Source organism: Cygnus olor, chromosome 1 (genome assembly GCF_009769625.2).
Source record: "Cygnus olor isolate bCygOlo1 chromosome 1, bCygOlo1.pri.v2, whole genome shotgun sequence".
In the NCBI taxonomy this organism is placed as follows: domain Eukaryota; kingdom Metazoa; phylum Chordata; class Aves; order Anseriformes; family Anatidae; genus Cygnus; species Cygnus olor.
Genome location: NC_049169.1, coordinates 47,329,897 through 47,345,487, shown reverse-complemented (window position 1 = coordinate 47,345,487; position 15,591 = coordinate 47,329,897). Strand labels below are relative to the sequence as shown.

Below are 15,591 nucleotides of genomic sequence, written 5' to 3'. Positions count from 1 at the left end.
GTGCTGCCGCGCCGGGACAACTCCCCAAAAGTTTCGGGGGGCTGCGGGGAGGGCGCAAAACCCCCTACTTTACCCCCCGCCTTGGAGAGGGGAGCCCCCGCGGGTCGGGGTGCGGGGTGGCGGCTGGGCGCTGTGAGGGGACCGGGAGGGGGTGGGGACACGGACACCGCCGCCCCAGGGGTCTGCGAGGGGGACGGGGCTGTAGGAGAGGGGATGGGGTCCCCCCAAACCCCCTGCAGAGCCCCCCAGCCGCGTCCTGCCCCGGTCCTCCCCCCGGGCAGCATCGCGATAAGGGAGCCTGGGGGGGTGACACCGCCGAGGGGGCGCCGGAGGGGACCCCGGAGCCGCCTGTGGGGGTGCGGGGGTGAAGGGGGGAGGCCGCCGCAGAAACTGCAAAAGGGGCTTTAAAAAAAAAAAAAAAAAAAGTGTCGGGAGAGTTTCTGGCTTGTCTGGAAACAGCAAGACTAATTGCCATGCGCTTCCGGTTTGAAACTGGCAGCAGACAACATCTTGAAAATGAGTCACTGCAGCTCACAAAGAAACTCTGTGGTTTTCTCCCTCTCAGGTTTATATATTTGCTCTTTTTACAGTTTCCTTTGTAGTCCTCTGCGTTCTGCCCGGCCCTCCCCCTCCCCACTTTGCTGAGCCACCCCCTTACCCAAGACCCCTTGGCCGACGCTGATAGTTTCCACGACCAGCTGAAAAAAGCCCTGAAAATGTTTGTAAGGAAAAAGAGAGAGAGAGAGAGAGAGAGAGAAAGGGAGAGAAAGTGGAGAGTTGTTTTTGGATCTGGCTTTGCTGAAGGTTAGAGGGACTCTGATGCTGCAGGGGGAAAAAGTTCCCTGAATTTTCCACTGGCTGCAGGAAGAGAGCCCATTTAGTCATGGCTAAGTAATGTCTGCACACACACCAACTAATCTCATTAGGAGTTTCCGTTCCCTAACACAGGAGGGTTTTGTGAAGCCCTGTCAGCCTTTCTAGCATTGCAGTTGAAAGGGAGACAAGTTACATCTTTATTTACTTAGGGGTGCAGTGCTAAGACAAGTTTGTACAATGCAGCATCTTTTTGGTCGTGAGGACTACAGGAGTTGATGGCTGCATTTGATTTCAAGCAGAAAGTTGTGGTTCGTCTCATATTTTGCTCATACAGGCTTCTTGATTATTTCAGATTGAAAGCAATTTATTAAATATTTGCATAAGGTGAAGTGCAGAAATGGGGAATGCGGAAGGCTGTGTTAAGATAAACATGAGCTCTGCATCCATGACGATTGCATGTGATTGAATGATAAAAAGACACTCTTGTGACACGGTGCTGGGGCGATGAGCGTGTTTCAGCTGTATATTCTCTCACGTAACCTTGCTGTATTGGTACTTTCTTTACGTATTTGGTTTTCAAGTGATGTTTATTTTGTATATGTCACTTTTAACTTATTGGTTTGTGTAATTATTTTGTGATGATTGGTTTTCATAGCAGTCATGAAAAATGTCCATGTTCAGAATTAGAAAGATTTTTGCCGTGACCCAGTGATCTATAATTTCAATTAGAAGATAACTTTTTTTTTTTGGGGGGGGGGAGAGTCTGGAGTAAACAAAGAAAATGGAGAGTTGCTTGCAAGTGTTCTTATCCTTAAAGAAATGTCCAAAATGTGAACAAAATTGCAAGTTAGAGGAAATAACACTTAGCTACTTAACTTGAATTACTGTGTGATACCATTAAACTAGTAAATAGTGTGCAACAAAATAGTAACTGGATGGAGGACTAATTGCAATACACCATGTGTTTACCTTTGAGGATCTTCGGTGTTTCCTGTACTTTCTGTGTCCAGGCTGCACAGAAAAATTCCTCATTAACGTCACTTTATGGAGGAGTTTTATTAGTGGATTACTGACACGGCCTCCAGACACAGATGCCCCTTGATTTCGTGGTTGGGCAGAGAAAAAAATTTAAAAATAATATGTAAACCAGAAAACGCCTGACCTCTGTTCCAACTGAATGCAGTCATCAGGTAGTGAGAGTTATTTTCTGGTTTTGGAGTTTTATTTCTTTTGTAAAATTCTAGATCTTTAGGGAGAGGTGCATCACTATGCATAACATTAAAAAATGTGTTGAATACGTTAGGGAACAGTCGGCTTGACATACAACACCCAAACTCTTATCGATGAGGCTTTCCCTTGCTCTTATTATCTCTGCTTGAGATATGCACATTTAATTGCCCACTTACTGCGTTAAACATTGCTGGAATTTCAGTGTGCCATCTGCTGAATCAGCGTAGGTGAAGCACGCACATTCGTACGTACAGATATGCAGTGTAGATATACTATACACATCTAAATTTCATATAGCGCATTCACTCAGCTTAATTAAAAACATCTTGATGTCCGCATGGAAAAATAGATGTAGTAGTAATGTACCAGTTGTGTGTTCTGTATATTTGAAACAGTGAATGAGAAGCAGTCCGTAGATTGTATTAAAGTTACAGCAGTTCGGTTTGGAAGAGAGAAAAATCCAAATACCCAACGATGCATGATGGTTTTCCACTTATGTAATAAAAAGGTCTTAGAGGTGTTTCACTATGATTTTATTCTTTCCCTATTTTAATTTATGAAATACAGAGTGTGTGAGAAGAAAATACGCTATTGGCTAAGGGATGAGATGTTATCATAACTGCTTATATCTCAGTTTTCTAATCACCTCCATGAGTTGTTCCTAAGAAGAAAAAAAAAAGGACTTTTATCCTTCTCAGTATTGCCAACTCCTCCTCTATGCAACAGCTGAAACGAGCAGCACAAGCACGGGGGAGAAGCTCAGCTACAGCCTTCCTTGTAACTGTGTTTACAAAACACAACACGCATGGATGCTTTTATGTGTAGAAACAAAAATCTATTTTGTTTTACCCATTAGCACTTCTCACTGCTTACTGATGCACGGTGCTTCTTTGCTCCTATTACTTAGTATTTCATTAAACTTAAATCACGAAAATAATTCAAGTGTCTCGCTCCAAAGACTGAATTATTCTCCTTTGCTGCGTGCTAGGTCTGATGATGTGCACTTTGCTTTCTCGTTGTATTGCCGTTCTTGGGATGGAGGCCAACTTCAGGGCGTGCTATGATCGCGGTGTTCGTATCGGGACGGTATTGCTGGTCAAGTGGCAGTATAGCTGAAATCTGCCTTCACTTAACATCCTGTTCTGGAGGACTTGCCACAGGATGAAAGTCTTTTGGCAGGTTCACCGTGGTGCATGGAGCTTGCTTTACGTGTGGGAAGACAGGTATATGCAATACGTAGGGGCGCTTGGGCCCCTCAGTTGTATAGAAAATGCGAATGTTAGCTTTGGGAATGCAATTACATGGCACTTTGTGGCTTCAGAAAATCAAAGAAAAGAAGTAACGCTGGAATAAAAAGATTTGGTCACTAAAGATAGGGGAAAGTGGGATAAGACTGGGAGACCCAGCATGGTTATTAGTGATGCGCGTGTGTATAAACCCTTATTTGAGCTCGGGTACCTCGGTGGCATGGCATCCATTTGGTATGGTCAGGTAGTTACAGTTATCTGTGTTTGGTGAGCGGCTGCGTGTCACAGTGCTAAATAACCCGAGATAGAAAAGGACTGGCGAGTCGAGGAGTGCCACAGAGGTGCGGCAGGTTGCACCCCTGCGTGCAGCACACGATTTATCGGCCCGCAGCCTGCTGGTGTCAGTGGCCCCAGTCTGCAGCATGTCTGAAGGCTGGTTTTCTTTTTTTTCTTTGACACCTATTACAGGGCATGGCTAGCCCGAGCTGGTTTCGGAGTGCGGCTGGTTTTGAGCTGCTGTGCGTGGTTGGTAACCACACCCAGTGGCTCCTGCAGCAGGCTTTCGCTGTGGGGCCTTTGCAAACCACCTCGTGCTGCCCATGGTGGGAGTCATTCGCCGTGGCCTTCCCCTCCGTGTTCCCCGCAGCAGGGAATCTTGCAGCCCTGAATCCTTAGGCAGGTGTTTACCTGGCGTGTGGCTTTTTGAAAGGATCATCTAATGTTCTGGAGGCTGTTGGGAGCTCTTGAAAGACTGAACGTATCTGTTCTCATGTTGGAGTGTGATCGAGTGATTAAAGAATGGAGTGATGAAAGAATTAGTCATGGTTTTTCAGGAGAATGTCAAGGTGTAGGAGCAGGAAGTCCAGCTCACTGCTCTGCAAAACACAAGGCCACGTGTCTGGAAACAAAGCAGATGAAGCACCAAGCACACCTTACCTGTGCGCTTCACGAGCAGAAAGCGCACCTTTGTCCTTAAAACTGTCTTAAAACCCCAACCCGTTTATGTACCAGGAATTGTATCCAAACTCAGATTCTTAAGGGTTTACTTTTAAGAGTGGATTTAAACTCAAAAGCTCTTTGAAGGAGACTTGCTGCTTTTTTAAAAGCAAAAACTAAACAAAATACCTGCCGCTAGCATTGGTACAAAAACATCGCATGCCAGCTACTTCAACACCGATTAATTACTGCGCAGACATTCTGCATGTCTAATTTTATATGGACGCTTTGTGGGGTGCCCAAAGTACTCTGGAATTCTCAGTCTGTCTAGCCAGTGTCATTCATGGTCAGGATCTCACAGTGTGCTGAATAACTAACTGTTTAGGAAATTATTTCAAGTCATATTATAGTTGAGAACGCCAGAGGCCAAATTTCGCCCTGCCGTTAGCAGATACAGCTCAGCTGAAAGTTACACTTTCTATCGCTCCTGTGGCATCACAGTTACCAGTACCGTGTCTGCCTTTGCCCTTCTTGCTCTGGTAGCGCTGCTGTGGCTATCTATAGCAGTGGTTTTGGGATCCGTAATTACTTCGAGCGGTTGCGCGGAGCCGGCGTGTCAGCGTGGCTGTCGCAGTGCTGCGCTGCCTGGCCTGTGGGAGGGATCCGCTGAGCCCTGCAAGCGTGGGCCACGCGGTGAAAACTGCTCACCTGGGTGGCGACACCTGGGAACTTCGCAGATAAATAGCTGTTAGCTACGGAAAGGTTTTCTGCAGACTATACCACATGCTCTTTCCGCAGCGGAGGAGTTAGGTGCAGCTCAGGCCCTTCAGAAGAAGGATTTCTGTAGGGTGCCACAAACTGGGTCTCTGCTGGCCAATTGGCTATTCCATATTTGCAGATTCAGGATACAGCTCGGATGGTCTTTGCAAATACCCATTGCTACCTGCTGATGGGTTTGGGCTGCTGTGCAAACAACACGCTCTTAGTTTCTCCAACTTTATGCAATTTTTTTCAAATCTTGTGGATCCTAAGTGAGAGATCACGCGAGGTACTAGGAGAGGAAAAGCCACGTCTTACACATTATCTCATTGCTTTAGCTGACATTAAATTATGCAATGAATCAATTGGTTGTAATTTTTGTGATGCTTACTAATCATGCAAAATTGGTAAAAGCTCTCTAAGCACTAACCTAAGTATAAAATTCTGGTAGTGTAGTTTGACTAGGTGGGTCTTTCTCTGAAAACGTTAGTGAACCAGCAAAAAAGACGTTTATATAAAATAACGTTTTTTACAGTTGTACAAATAAGAATAGACTTGGCTTATATAATTCATCTAAAGAGTCATAAAGCCTTTAATTGAATGACCTCCTGTAAGTTTCCCATCCTTGTTTTGCAAAACAGCTGGCAGTTTGTCTGGAAAACAGGTTTCTATTACACATCCATTTGCCTCTGTTGTGGTGACAGCACCTCTTCACTGCAGCTCTGCATCTCTCTTCATCTTTTTTTTTTTTTTGATATGTAGAAAATTGATCAGATATATTTTAGTGTAAGCTTTTGGGGAAGGATGCTAATGAGTGTTATTGTTTTAAATGTTTATCTTGTGGTAACGTTGAGTGGCCTCTGTTGTATCAAGTCACAGTACAACACAAACAAAAAGTTTATAGACTCAAGTAGCACTATTACCTCTTCCCAGCAATTTACAGTAATTCATGAGAAGAAACAATCTTTAAAAAGCACTTAGAAAGTAAGAGCAAATTCCTGTTGGTGCTATGTTAGCAAAATCTGGAGAAAGTTGCCTACCTTCAGAGAATTTCTTCCGTGTTACACTAATATGGCTGAGATGGGAATTGGGTTTGGAGTCCAGATACGGGCCCCTGTGGAGCCTGGTGACTCAGAGCAGACTCAGAGCAGCCAGCATGTGTGGTTAGGCCAGCAAGCTGCTAGCGTGGAGTTGGGCTGGTACAGCAAGCATGGCTGCAGCCCTCCGTCCTGCTGCCGCTGCTGCAGTGCTGAAGGTCTCCGATAGAAACGCTTCCAAAACAGAGCGGTATCAAGGCTGGGCTGATTCCTGGTCTTTCCTGGGAACGGGGTGCAATAAAACTGGCTGCGCAGTCTGGTCCAAGTTGAGGAGAGGGGATGTAGTCTTTAAACTTTATTTGAACGTGGAATCTCGTCGAGGAGTCAGTGTGCAGGTCCAAATGATGGCTGTTGTGCATCCTGAGCAGCAGAGACACTAACAGCCTGGCTGGTGTATTAATGTCATTTCTAAGCACAGGCAATCTAGGCAGCTCTTACGGGCTGAAGTTTGCTATAATCATTGAAATACTCTCCCATTTCTCTCTCCTTCGTAGCTTGCAGCAGCCATGGCAATTAGTTCGAATAGACAGGACATGGACAGTACAGGAGGCCAACAACCAGCTCTTCTGTTGGCTGCAATCTCACACATTTTAAGGTACATTCTGTCGGGTATTCCGCTGGCTAATTACTGATGCTAGGGGAAGAGTGTAGGTGTGACATTCAAGTTCTTGTTGGTGTACCAGACAAGTGAGTAATGTTAGAAGCTAAAATAGACTTTCAATTGGGTTTCAGTTTAGCTTAGCTCATGGTAAACATGCATAACAGAACGTTGATTAGCACTGAGAAGGGAGGAGAATACCAGATTTTTGAGATCTGGACACGTAAAAGGAGATTCTTAATTTATGTTTTTACTATGAGACCATTGCACACAGAATTAATACCATTTAAAGTGAAAAACAGACTTTAACTAGTGTTGTGATTGGTTGCTCATTATTTATGATTAAGCAACTTGCACCATGGCTTGTGCTCTATGAACTGTTACAGCAGTGCTAATTGTATGGGAAGGAAGAGTCCGGATAAAATCTTCCTATATGCACGTAGGTTGCCATCTGCTGAATTGCGTTACACCATTTTCAGTATAATGCTGTGACTGAGTCCTCTTGCAACGTGAGAATATACAGGTAAGCTGTTGATGTCACTGAATAGTTCAGTGACTCATCGTGCTAATCCAGCACGCTCTGACAATTCGGTGTGCATAGGAAGGCGAGCTCCAGCTGCCAGTGTGAGCCACCATCACCTTGCCGTGCTTCAGGTCTCACAGAAATTGCCAGCTGCCTCAGTTTGCCTGAGCAGAACTGCCAGAATTGCATTTCCTTTCGTTTTGACCAGCTTCCTGTCTGCCCGCAGGCCTAGACAAGGCCTGCTTGTCTGTCGGAGTTTCTAGTCTAGGAAAAATCAACAGGGGAAGATTAGTTTAAGAATTTGAATATAAAATCTTTGAAAAGCACCATTTGATGCAGCTGATAGTATTAATACACCATTTAATAACTTACAGCCCCTAGCATAAGTTACCGAGCATTCAGTCTGCTGTCACAGCACTGGAGGTGTTGGTACTTCAGTTTAAGAAAGGTGTACTGCGAAGGAAAAAGCATTTAAATTTGGGAGCAATCATCAGTATGCCAAGGAAACTTTGAGGATAGCCACTGTTGCTGAAGACTATCATCTGGCCTCTTGTGTCTTTAGCTATTTTTTTGTTTCCATGCATATTTTCTCTGAATTTACCAGAGGCTGTCAGAGGGTTTACATAGGACAGTCAAATAATCGTGAACTGTGTCCTACTGATGCTGGCAAAAATGTAAGAGAAAGTCGTATGGGGAAAATAAACATATAGAGCTGGCTTTGAAACCAGAAGTCCCTCGGATTGCAGCGTAGCGTACTGCCAGCATGCCACAGATGTGCACCACATGAGGAGACAGAAAGCAGTGTGAGGAGCCTGCATTCATTTTATGTCTTTCCCAAGGTGAATGGTTGGAGCCATTACAGGTTTATGTAGTTCTGTTTACAGCTAGCGTTAGAAATAGTTGAGCAGGTTGTTTTTTAAGCCCTTCACAGGGAGGCAACTAGCCTAGCCGTGTTTCCTCCTGCTGAGGGCTTCCACACAGTCTGATTAAAATGGTTTCTTGCATCCTCATGGATGGAAGTAAGGATCCTTATGCAAGGAATTTAAGAACTACATCCTTACGGAGAATCTCCAAACACCCATGTTTTAGAGGTGGTGTCACCACACCTCTTGTTGGCAGGCAATCAGACCTTTGTTGTATTAATGTGCAGGTTGTAGAACTTTTTTCCTTTGGACATCCACCTCAGCCTTTCTTTGACTTATTAAAAATAATAATAAATAATAATAATAATAATAATAAAACACACTGAAAACATTGTATTTCCAAATATACCTGCTGGAACTGTTGCTGGACATGTGTACGAATGCTTTCTTTTCTGCAATGTAACCGTGTTAGCATGTAATATTTTGCTAGGTCTTGTTGCTGTCTTTCATGTTGCTGTTAACTGCAGGAGTCTGTTTATTTTTTTTAAACGTGCTGAGGCCAGAACAGTGGGTATTCTTGCTTGAGAAGGAAACCCTGCAAATTATTACACTTTACTGTAAATAATCTTTTAAATTATAATATAAAGAGACGGCTATTATGCAGGAGACGCAGAGTAGGCACACCTCATGTGATTCTGCTAAGGACACCAGCCAGGAAAACCCTCTGTGCTTTTTTGGCACATCCCTACACCGATTTGGATTTGTGTGGCAACATTACTGTACTGCTGAATTGGATCCGAACTTCTGTGCCGGGGCACTCTGCAACTTTTTCTAATGTTTCCACTGGGTGGTGCTGCAGGAATTCCTATTTTTTTTTTTCACTTGAATCTGCATTTCCCAGAAAGACGCCTCTGAAATATAATAGGAGGAAGTCCTGATTTAGAAAGTTTTTGCAGTTTCAACACAATAGAAGAACTTGGAGGATGCTCTGGCAGGAAATGTCCTCGTTGCTGGATGTGGAAAAATTACCAGCACTCTGTATCATACGCACCGCCAGTGCCCCAAAGTGCAGTGGATGTGGATAGCACCATCAGTTTGATTTATTAACCTTTAACATAGAAAGTTCTGCATCAGGTTAAACTAGGTATATTTACACACTCATTTGTGAGCTTATTTTTTCCAGGCCAATTAAATTAGCAGCAAGATCTCCTTTGATGATGGGTAGTTGAAAACTTGCTACATAAACACATTGATATTTGTTTTTCCTCCTTTCTGGCAGAATCACTGACTTTTCACCAACCACATCCTATTTATCACCCTTGAAGCATCTCTGTTGAGAAACAAAGTGTGAGGACTGACTCAGACTTTTGCCTTGGTCTTTCAAATGTTTCATAGCAAACACTTGGACAGATTTGGCAGTTCTCTTTAATCTCTTGTGATATACTCATTATGCAGGCTAAGTTTCAGTGGAAAATGTTAGGTGGGACTGATTTTTGTGGTTATTCTACAAAAATACCTTTTTTCAATCAGCTCTCTTTTGCTTCTGTTATGAAATACAAAACAAATAATTTTTTTTTTTTTAGAAACTAAAATGCAAAAGAGTAAGATCAGCGAAGAGCATTTGTAAGGTGTTAACTTTCCATGCAAACATTCATGTCAGAACTATGTCAAAAATAAATAGGGCTGGAACAGCTAGAGTCTGCCTTATTCTATATTTTTCTCAAAATATATTATTTCGTCTTTGATCCTTGCCCTTGTGGAATTGAATTATTTTGGTCCTTTCCAACAAAAGTGTTTTTTTTAAACTCACGTAACTGCATGTAAGTATTATTGCATTTTAAAAGTGAGTGTCGTTTACCAACCTCTCTGTTTCCAATATTGAGAAATCGTGTTTAAAAACAAAAGGCAAAGGAGACACGTTCTTTCACATGTTGTTGCAGTAGTCCTCTCAAGGGTTAAAATGAACCTGAGACACTTAGAAAAATAAAACCAGAGCTGCTATTACAAACTGGGACAGATGTAGGAGGCCAGGTTTCCTGTGGCCCATTTTCCAGTTTCCTGGCTGCAACCTGCAGAAATAAAGGAAGCCGAATGTGAACGTGAATGAGAACCTAACAATGCCCCACGTCACGCTGCTCCAAAAAACGTGCTGCTCGCCAGAATTAGGATTCAAAAGCAGTAAATGGATGCACAAAAAAATAGACACGCATTTCCCAGACTAGTCGAAAAGGAAAAATAAGGCATCTGTTGCAGAGAAATGCTGCGTGCTTGCAAAAGCACACGCTTCCCTGTAGGAGCCGTGTAAATGGAGGTGCGTGCCTGCTGCGGTGGGGTGTAAGAAAAGGAGCTGGATCCTTTACAGCTGCTTTGGCTGCAGAAGGAATCAGCCGTTTTTTCATACACGGAGTGAAATTAATTTCCCTGCCCTGACTCTGTGTCTTAATCCTTTTCACATACCTGTCTGATCACCAGCTCTGTGTGACTACTTACAGTGCATAATGCTGGCTGACACTTTTATGTCTTCCTGATTTAATCGATCCCCATTTTTTTTCCCCAGTCCCTGGGCTCCCCAGGCAGTCTGTCCCACTCATCTCCTCCTCCTCATCCCCACATCCCTTGACCTGCTGTGTGGCTCAGAGCCCCAGATGTCCCTCTGCAGACCCTCTGAAGTGACAAGGGACTGGTTTTGACCCTAATGCCTGGCGGAATCTCTGGGTCTAGACTTCAGAGCTTGTGCACGTTGATTGCCCAGGAGCAGCAGTATGTCTCTCTATTTCAGAAAGGCCAATGGAGGAGCTAACGTAGAGTGGGGAGAAAGGATTCAGGAAATCTTCCTGGCATATCTGGGAGAATGAGGGATGAGTATGCAGCTTTAACGCAGTCAGATGGAAGCTAAGAACCTGTGCAGACGTTCTGAATGCTACAGAGCTGCTTTCCAGCTTCCTTCCTTTTTTTTTTTCCCCTAGCTTTTCCTTTGCAAGCGTCCTACAAAACTTAATGCTTCGAAGAGTATCCTATGTATCTCACAGTTCATGTCATAAATCTTTCTGATAATGAACTTTTTATTTAGCTAGCTTTGTTTCTGAGCCTTCTGGTTTTCTGCTGCCTGGATTAAGATGGCTTGGTTGTTTCTTTTACTTTTCCTGGTAGGTTAATGACTTATTTTTGTAGCCTTAATGCCGCTTTACTGACGTTTTGTCCTATAGAATTTTATATGCACTGTCTTGGTCAAAAAAGTGGTCATCAGCACACACATTCATATGTGTTAACCATTTCTAGTGTAACTTGCACAATGTTTTCATAACATTTGCTCGTGCTGGTAGAAGTCAATCTCAATACACCAAGTGGAGAGCCAGTCTTTGGTATTTTCCCCCCTGTTTACAGGAAAATCAGATCTTGGGTGGGATGCTCACCCACGCGGATGTATTTCGCCTTCAGGGAGAGCTTTCAGTGCTGACTTCACTGCTGCTCCAAGTCCAGGCATTTAAGTTAGGCCCTTAGTTTGGTTGAAACAAACGGGTGATATTACCAGCGCAGGTATTCCGGGTTTCCTCCTTCCCACATCAGTCCTGAATGTAAAATTTGATGTGTGGAGATCGCATCAGATTACACTGCCATGCTGTTGGTGGCCTTTTTACAGAGGGATGCATTTGAAGAATGCACATTGCACACACATGGGTATTAGTGTGGTTGGCTGTCACTGTTGCCCAAGAAATAGACTTTCAGGAAACTCGGCTCTGAAACATCCTTTTGCCATGTGATGCTGCACTTCCAAGTATAATTCTTAGGGTGTAATCAGCTCTGCCACTGATTTTTTTGCATCAGTGGTAGTGGAACTGAACACAAAGTAAAATTACCAGACTATTTAGGTGAGGTCAACCTAGCAAACTTTGTTTCGTGGCTTAGAAAATATCTGAGTGTAAAATGCCTTGTATAAATATTCGAAAAATGGTAACCACATGTTCAAGTTAGAGCATGAAAAAATAAATTCTGATTCTTTTGTCTATATGAATTCAGATTAGACTTTCCATAGCACAGAATATTTTTCTTCCATAGGTTGTCATTCTGTACCATAGACGAATGTCACTGTCTAAATAAGGGATTTTTTTAAAACCATTTTTCTTTTAATCACCATCATTCAGTATGTGGTTACATGTATTATCTTCTGCCCAGCATTCAAATCCTGTACAGAGCACAGAAGTAACAGGAATATTTATTATTACAATTTAATATTAGTAAATAGTTGAATGAAATGTGAAATATATTCCCTGTAGGAAGTGATCACATCCTAGCACCCATTTCTGTCAAATTAAGGAGAAACATTGGATTCCTTTTGAGTCAGTAAAAGTTCAAAAGAATTAGAAAATACGTAAATGAAATACAGAGTATTTTGAAGATTTCCAACTCCTCCCAGTCATAATTTAAAATATTTTTTTAGTGTAGTAATGTGTTTTTGGTTAAATTACATGGCCTGGGATACATCTGTTGGGTGATTCTTTTGCTCCACCAGTCAAATCAGGTGCAAGTACAGTGTGAGGCCACGTTGTCCACCCAAGAGGATAGTTAATAATTTGTGGAATGCCAAAATGGTGCCCATAAACAAAGGCAGGTTAATACTTCAGTTGACCTGGTTGGAAATAAAGTATTTTGGACCGTTTAAAAAACAATGCTGTCACTGCAGGTTGGATTTTTAGTACTCCCCTGCAAATCACATTTTAGAGAATGAAAATGAGGCACAAACATTAACACCAATTTACCAAATATATGGTACTCCATTTGAAATGCCTGAAGCCTCCTTTTTCATAATACTTAAAGATCTTGCATCGCCGTATATGCTCTGCATAGCATTTCCATTAAAGGTGGTTCTGGCTGTGAACATTCAGCCCTCAGCACATCAGACCCGATGGCCTCAAGTTGGGTGCTCGAGGGGACAAAGACAGGGGACATACAATTAATGATCAGCTGACAATGTAGTTTGCTTGATCTGCCTCGTGCAGCAACCACATGCGTACGGTTGCTCTAAGCTTGTATGGCTGTAAGTGGTGGTAATAACCTTTTATAATGTAACCCGAGGGTAGCGCTGGGTGGGTACGCACCCGTGTAGGGTGCGTAGGCCAGCGCAGGCCTGCGCTGTTCCACAGCGTTACGCTATGGCTGAGCTGCCATGAGGCCCACGTTTGGTAAAGGAAATGGAATCCCAAACTGTTTACATTTGGTAAGATGATAACCAAGGGAAAACACGTTCATAATGGGAAGTGTAGTGCAGCGTTAGCCGTAGGTTACGTGGTGAGTGTTCTTAGCCAGAGGTGGATGGGGATGGAGGAGCCTGCAACAAAGTACACTGTGCTGTGAGCTCAGTTCCACCTAAATTCTTTGAGGGGACGTGGTTGCTGATCATCTGAGGGAAGACGTAATTTCAGGTCTGGAAGGAGAGAATTGCATCTCTAAGGTATTACACTGTTTTGGGTAACGGCATGGGGGTGGAGTTTGTATTGGTGATTGTATAACTATTCCATCTGTTAATTTCCTCAGCTGACATTACGTAGACAGGTTTTGTAACCTGGGACACCTGTATGCATTTTTATACAATTTTGAAGAAAATTACGTCTAATTTTCCAGAGGAAAAAAAAAGTTGTGTGCTTTCTTGTTCAAGAGAACTGTGTGATTTGAGCTGGAATTACGCGAGTACCTCTGTGTAATATATAATGTATAGAAACTATGATTACTTTAGAGCAATATGGCTGCATATACCTACTATGTATAGTAGTGTAAGTTGCAAAACTTTAAATATTAATGAAAAGGTATGTATCTGTGATGCCAATGAATAGGGATACTGTAATAGCAATGACATTACAGATGATTAATCCACTAAGGATGTTAATACTTGCACTGATGGTGTAATTTAAAGGAATCTCTAAGACAGTAAAGCAAGTATATAGCATTCAGCTATTTTGAATTGTAGCTGTATATTTTTTTCTTGCCCTACGCTGGATATAGAGTGATAAAAAATGCAATGGAGCAAATGCAAGACCTTTGAAAGTGCCAAAGCATCCCTATAGGCAGTTCTGTTTCAATGCATTGTGGTCCTGTGAGCCTTTGCCATCTCTTGAAGGTGTTGCGTGGTTGTGTTACACAGCTGGGTGTCAAGGGTGTATGTTTCTGTCCTCAGTTAACTGATCCTCAGTTAATTAGAGAAGCAAAGCTTTTGCAGGGATAGTAAAACCATAATTAATTCTGCAAAACCTTGTTTGGCCTGCGTGCTTGGAAATTATGTTGACCAAAACAATGCTCCAAACTCTGTATTTTTGTGTAAAACTATTTACAATATTCTCTTGTATCTTTACCTGGTTTTTACACGAGTGAAGCTTACGCAATTTTTCTTCTTCAACTACTGTGTGGTGAAGGCAAGCATACAGCAGCATCTGGTGAATTTAGTAAGACAAACGATTTCTGCTCTCTGGGGACGTACTGAAGAGGCTCAGTCTCCTGCTGTACTGCTGCCTACAGGGAATAGTTAGAAGTCTTCTGCCCTCTGGTGGTCAACACACCAAAGGAAAGGTGAAGCAGGAAACCCGACGTGCAAGAGTAATATATCAGGAAACAAAATGAGCAGGGAAATTAAAAATCGAGAGTTTGTTTAGAGAAAGACAAAAACATACATTGTTACATACTGAAAGGTAAGTCAAGTAATAATTAACCCCATTCACACCACAGTGAATTAATCCAGTAGTGCTGGCATCTTTAAATCTGCATTAGTTAGATATAACATGGAATCTCAGGGTGGTTTGGGTTGGAAAGGACCTTAAAGTCCACCCAGTTCCAACCCCAGGGACACCTCCCACCAGAGCAGGCTGCCCAAAACCCCATCCAGCCTGGCCTTGAGCACCTCCACAGATGGGGCATCCACAGCTTCTCTGGGCAACCTGTGCCAGGGCCTCGCCACCCTCTGAGGGAAGAATTTCTTCCTTCTATCTGATCTAAACCTACCCTCTTTTAGTTTAAAGCCTTGTCCTATCACTGCACTCCCTGACATCTCCCCAGCTCTCCTGGAGGCCCCCATTAGGCACTGGCAGGCCGCTGTGAGGTCTCCCCAGGGCCTTCTCTTCTCCAGGCTGAACAACCCCATCTCCCTCAGCCTGTCTTTGTAGGAGAGGTGCTCCAGCCCTCTGATCAGCCTCGTGGCCCTCCTCTGGACTCGTTCTAACAGCTCCAGGTCCTTCTTGTGCTGGGGGCCCCAGAGCTGAACACAGGGCTCCAGGTGGGGTCTCACGAGAGTGGAGTTAAAGGGGGAGAATCCCCTCCCTTGACATGGCCAGATATTTATATCAAAAGAGGCCAAGAAAAAATGATTTGATACAGTGTTAAACATGCTAAGGCTGGCAGTGTTGTTGAAAGTGTTTGTGTGTGTGAATATCATCTTGTAGTTGTGTGGTTCAAAAGGCTAGTTACAGCTATATCTTTATTACAATAAAAATTGTCTTCAGCGGTAGCACACTGAAGTTAAGTTGTGTATGCGCCTGTG

General features: G+C 43.2%; 1 protein-coding gene across 3 annotated transcripts in view; it reads left to right on the top strand.

Annotated features, from left to right (window-relative positions):
- The window catches only part of ELK3 (ETS transcription factor ELK3), a 35,270-nt gene that overhangs the window by 485 nt on the left and 19,194 nt on the right, over positions 1–15,591 (top strand). Inside the window, exon 2 of one of the 3 annotated variants that reach the window (XM_040556766.1) lies at positions 6,580–6,680. The exons of 1 other annotated variant lie outside the window; for it this stretch is intronic. The gene's annotated coding sequence lies outside the window, so the exon portion shown is untranslated. Of the gene's footprint in view, positions 1–458; positions 1,125–6,579; positions 6,681–15,591 lie in introns of those variants that run through there. One more of the 3 variants, XM_040556773.1, reaches the window with a different exon arrangement.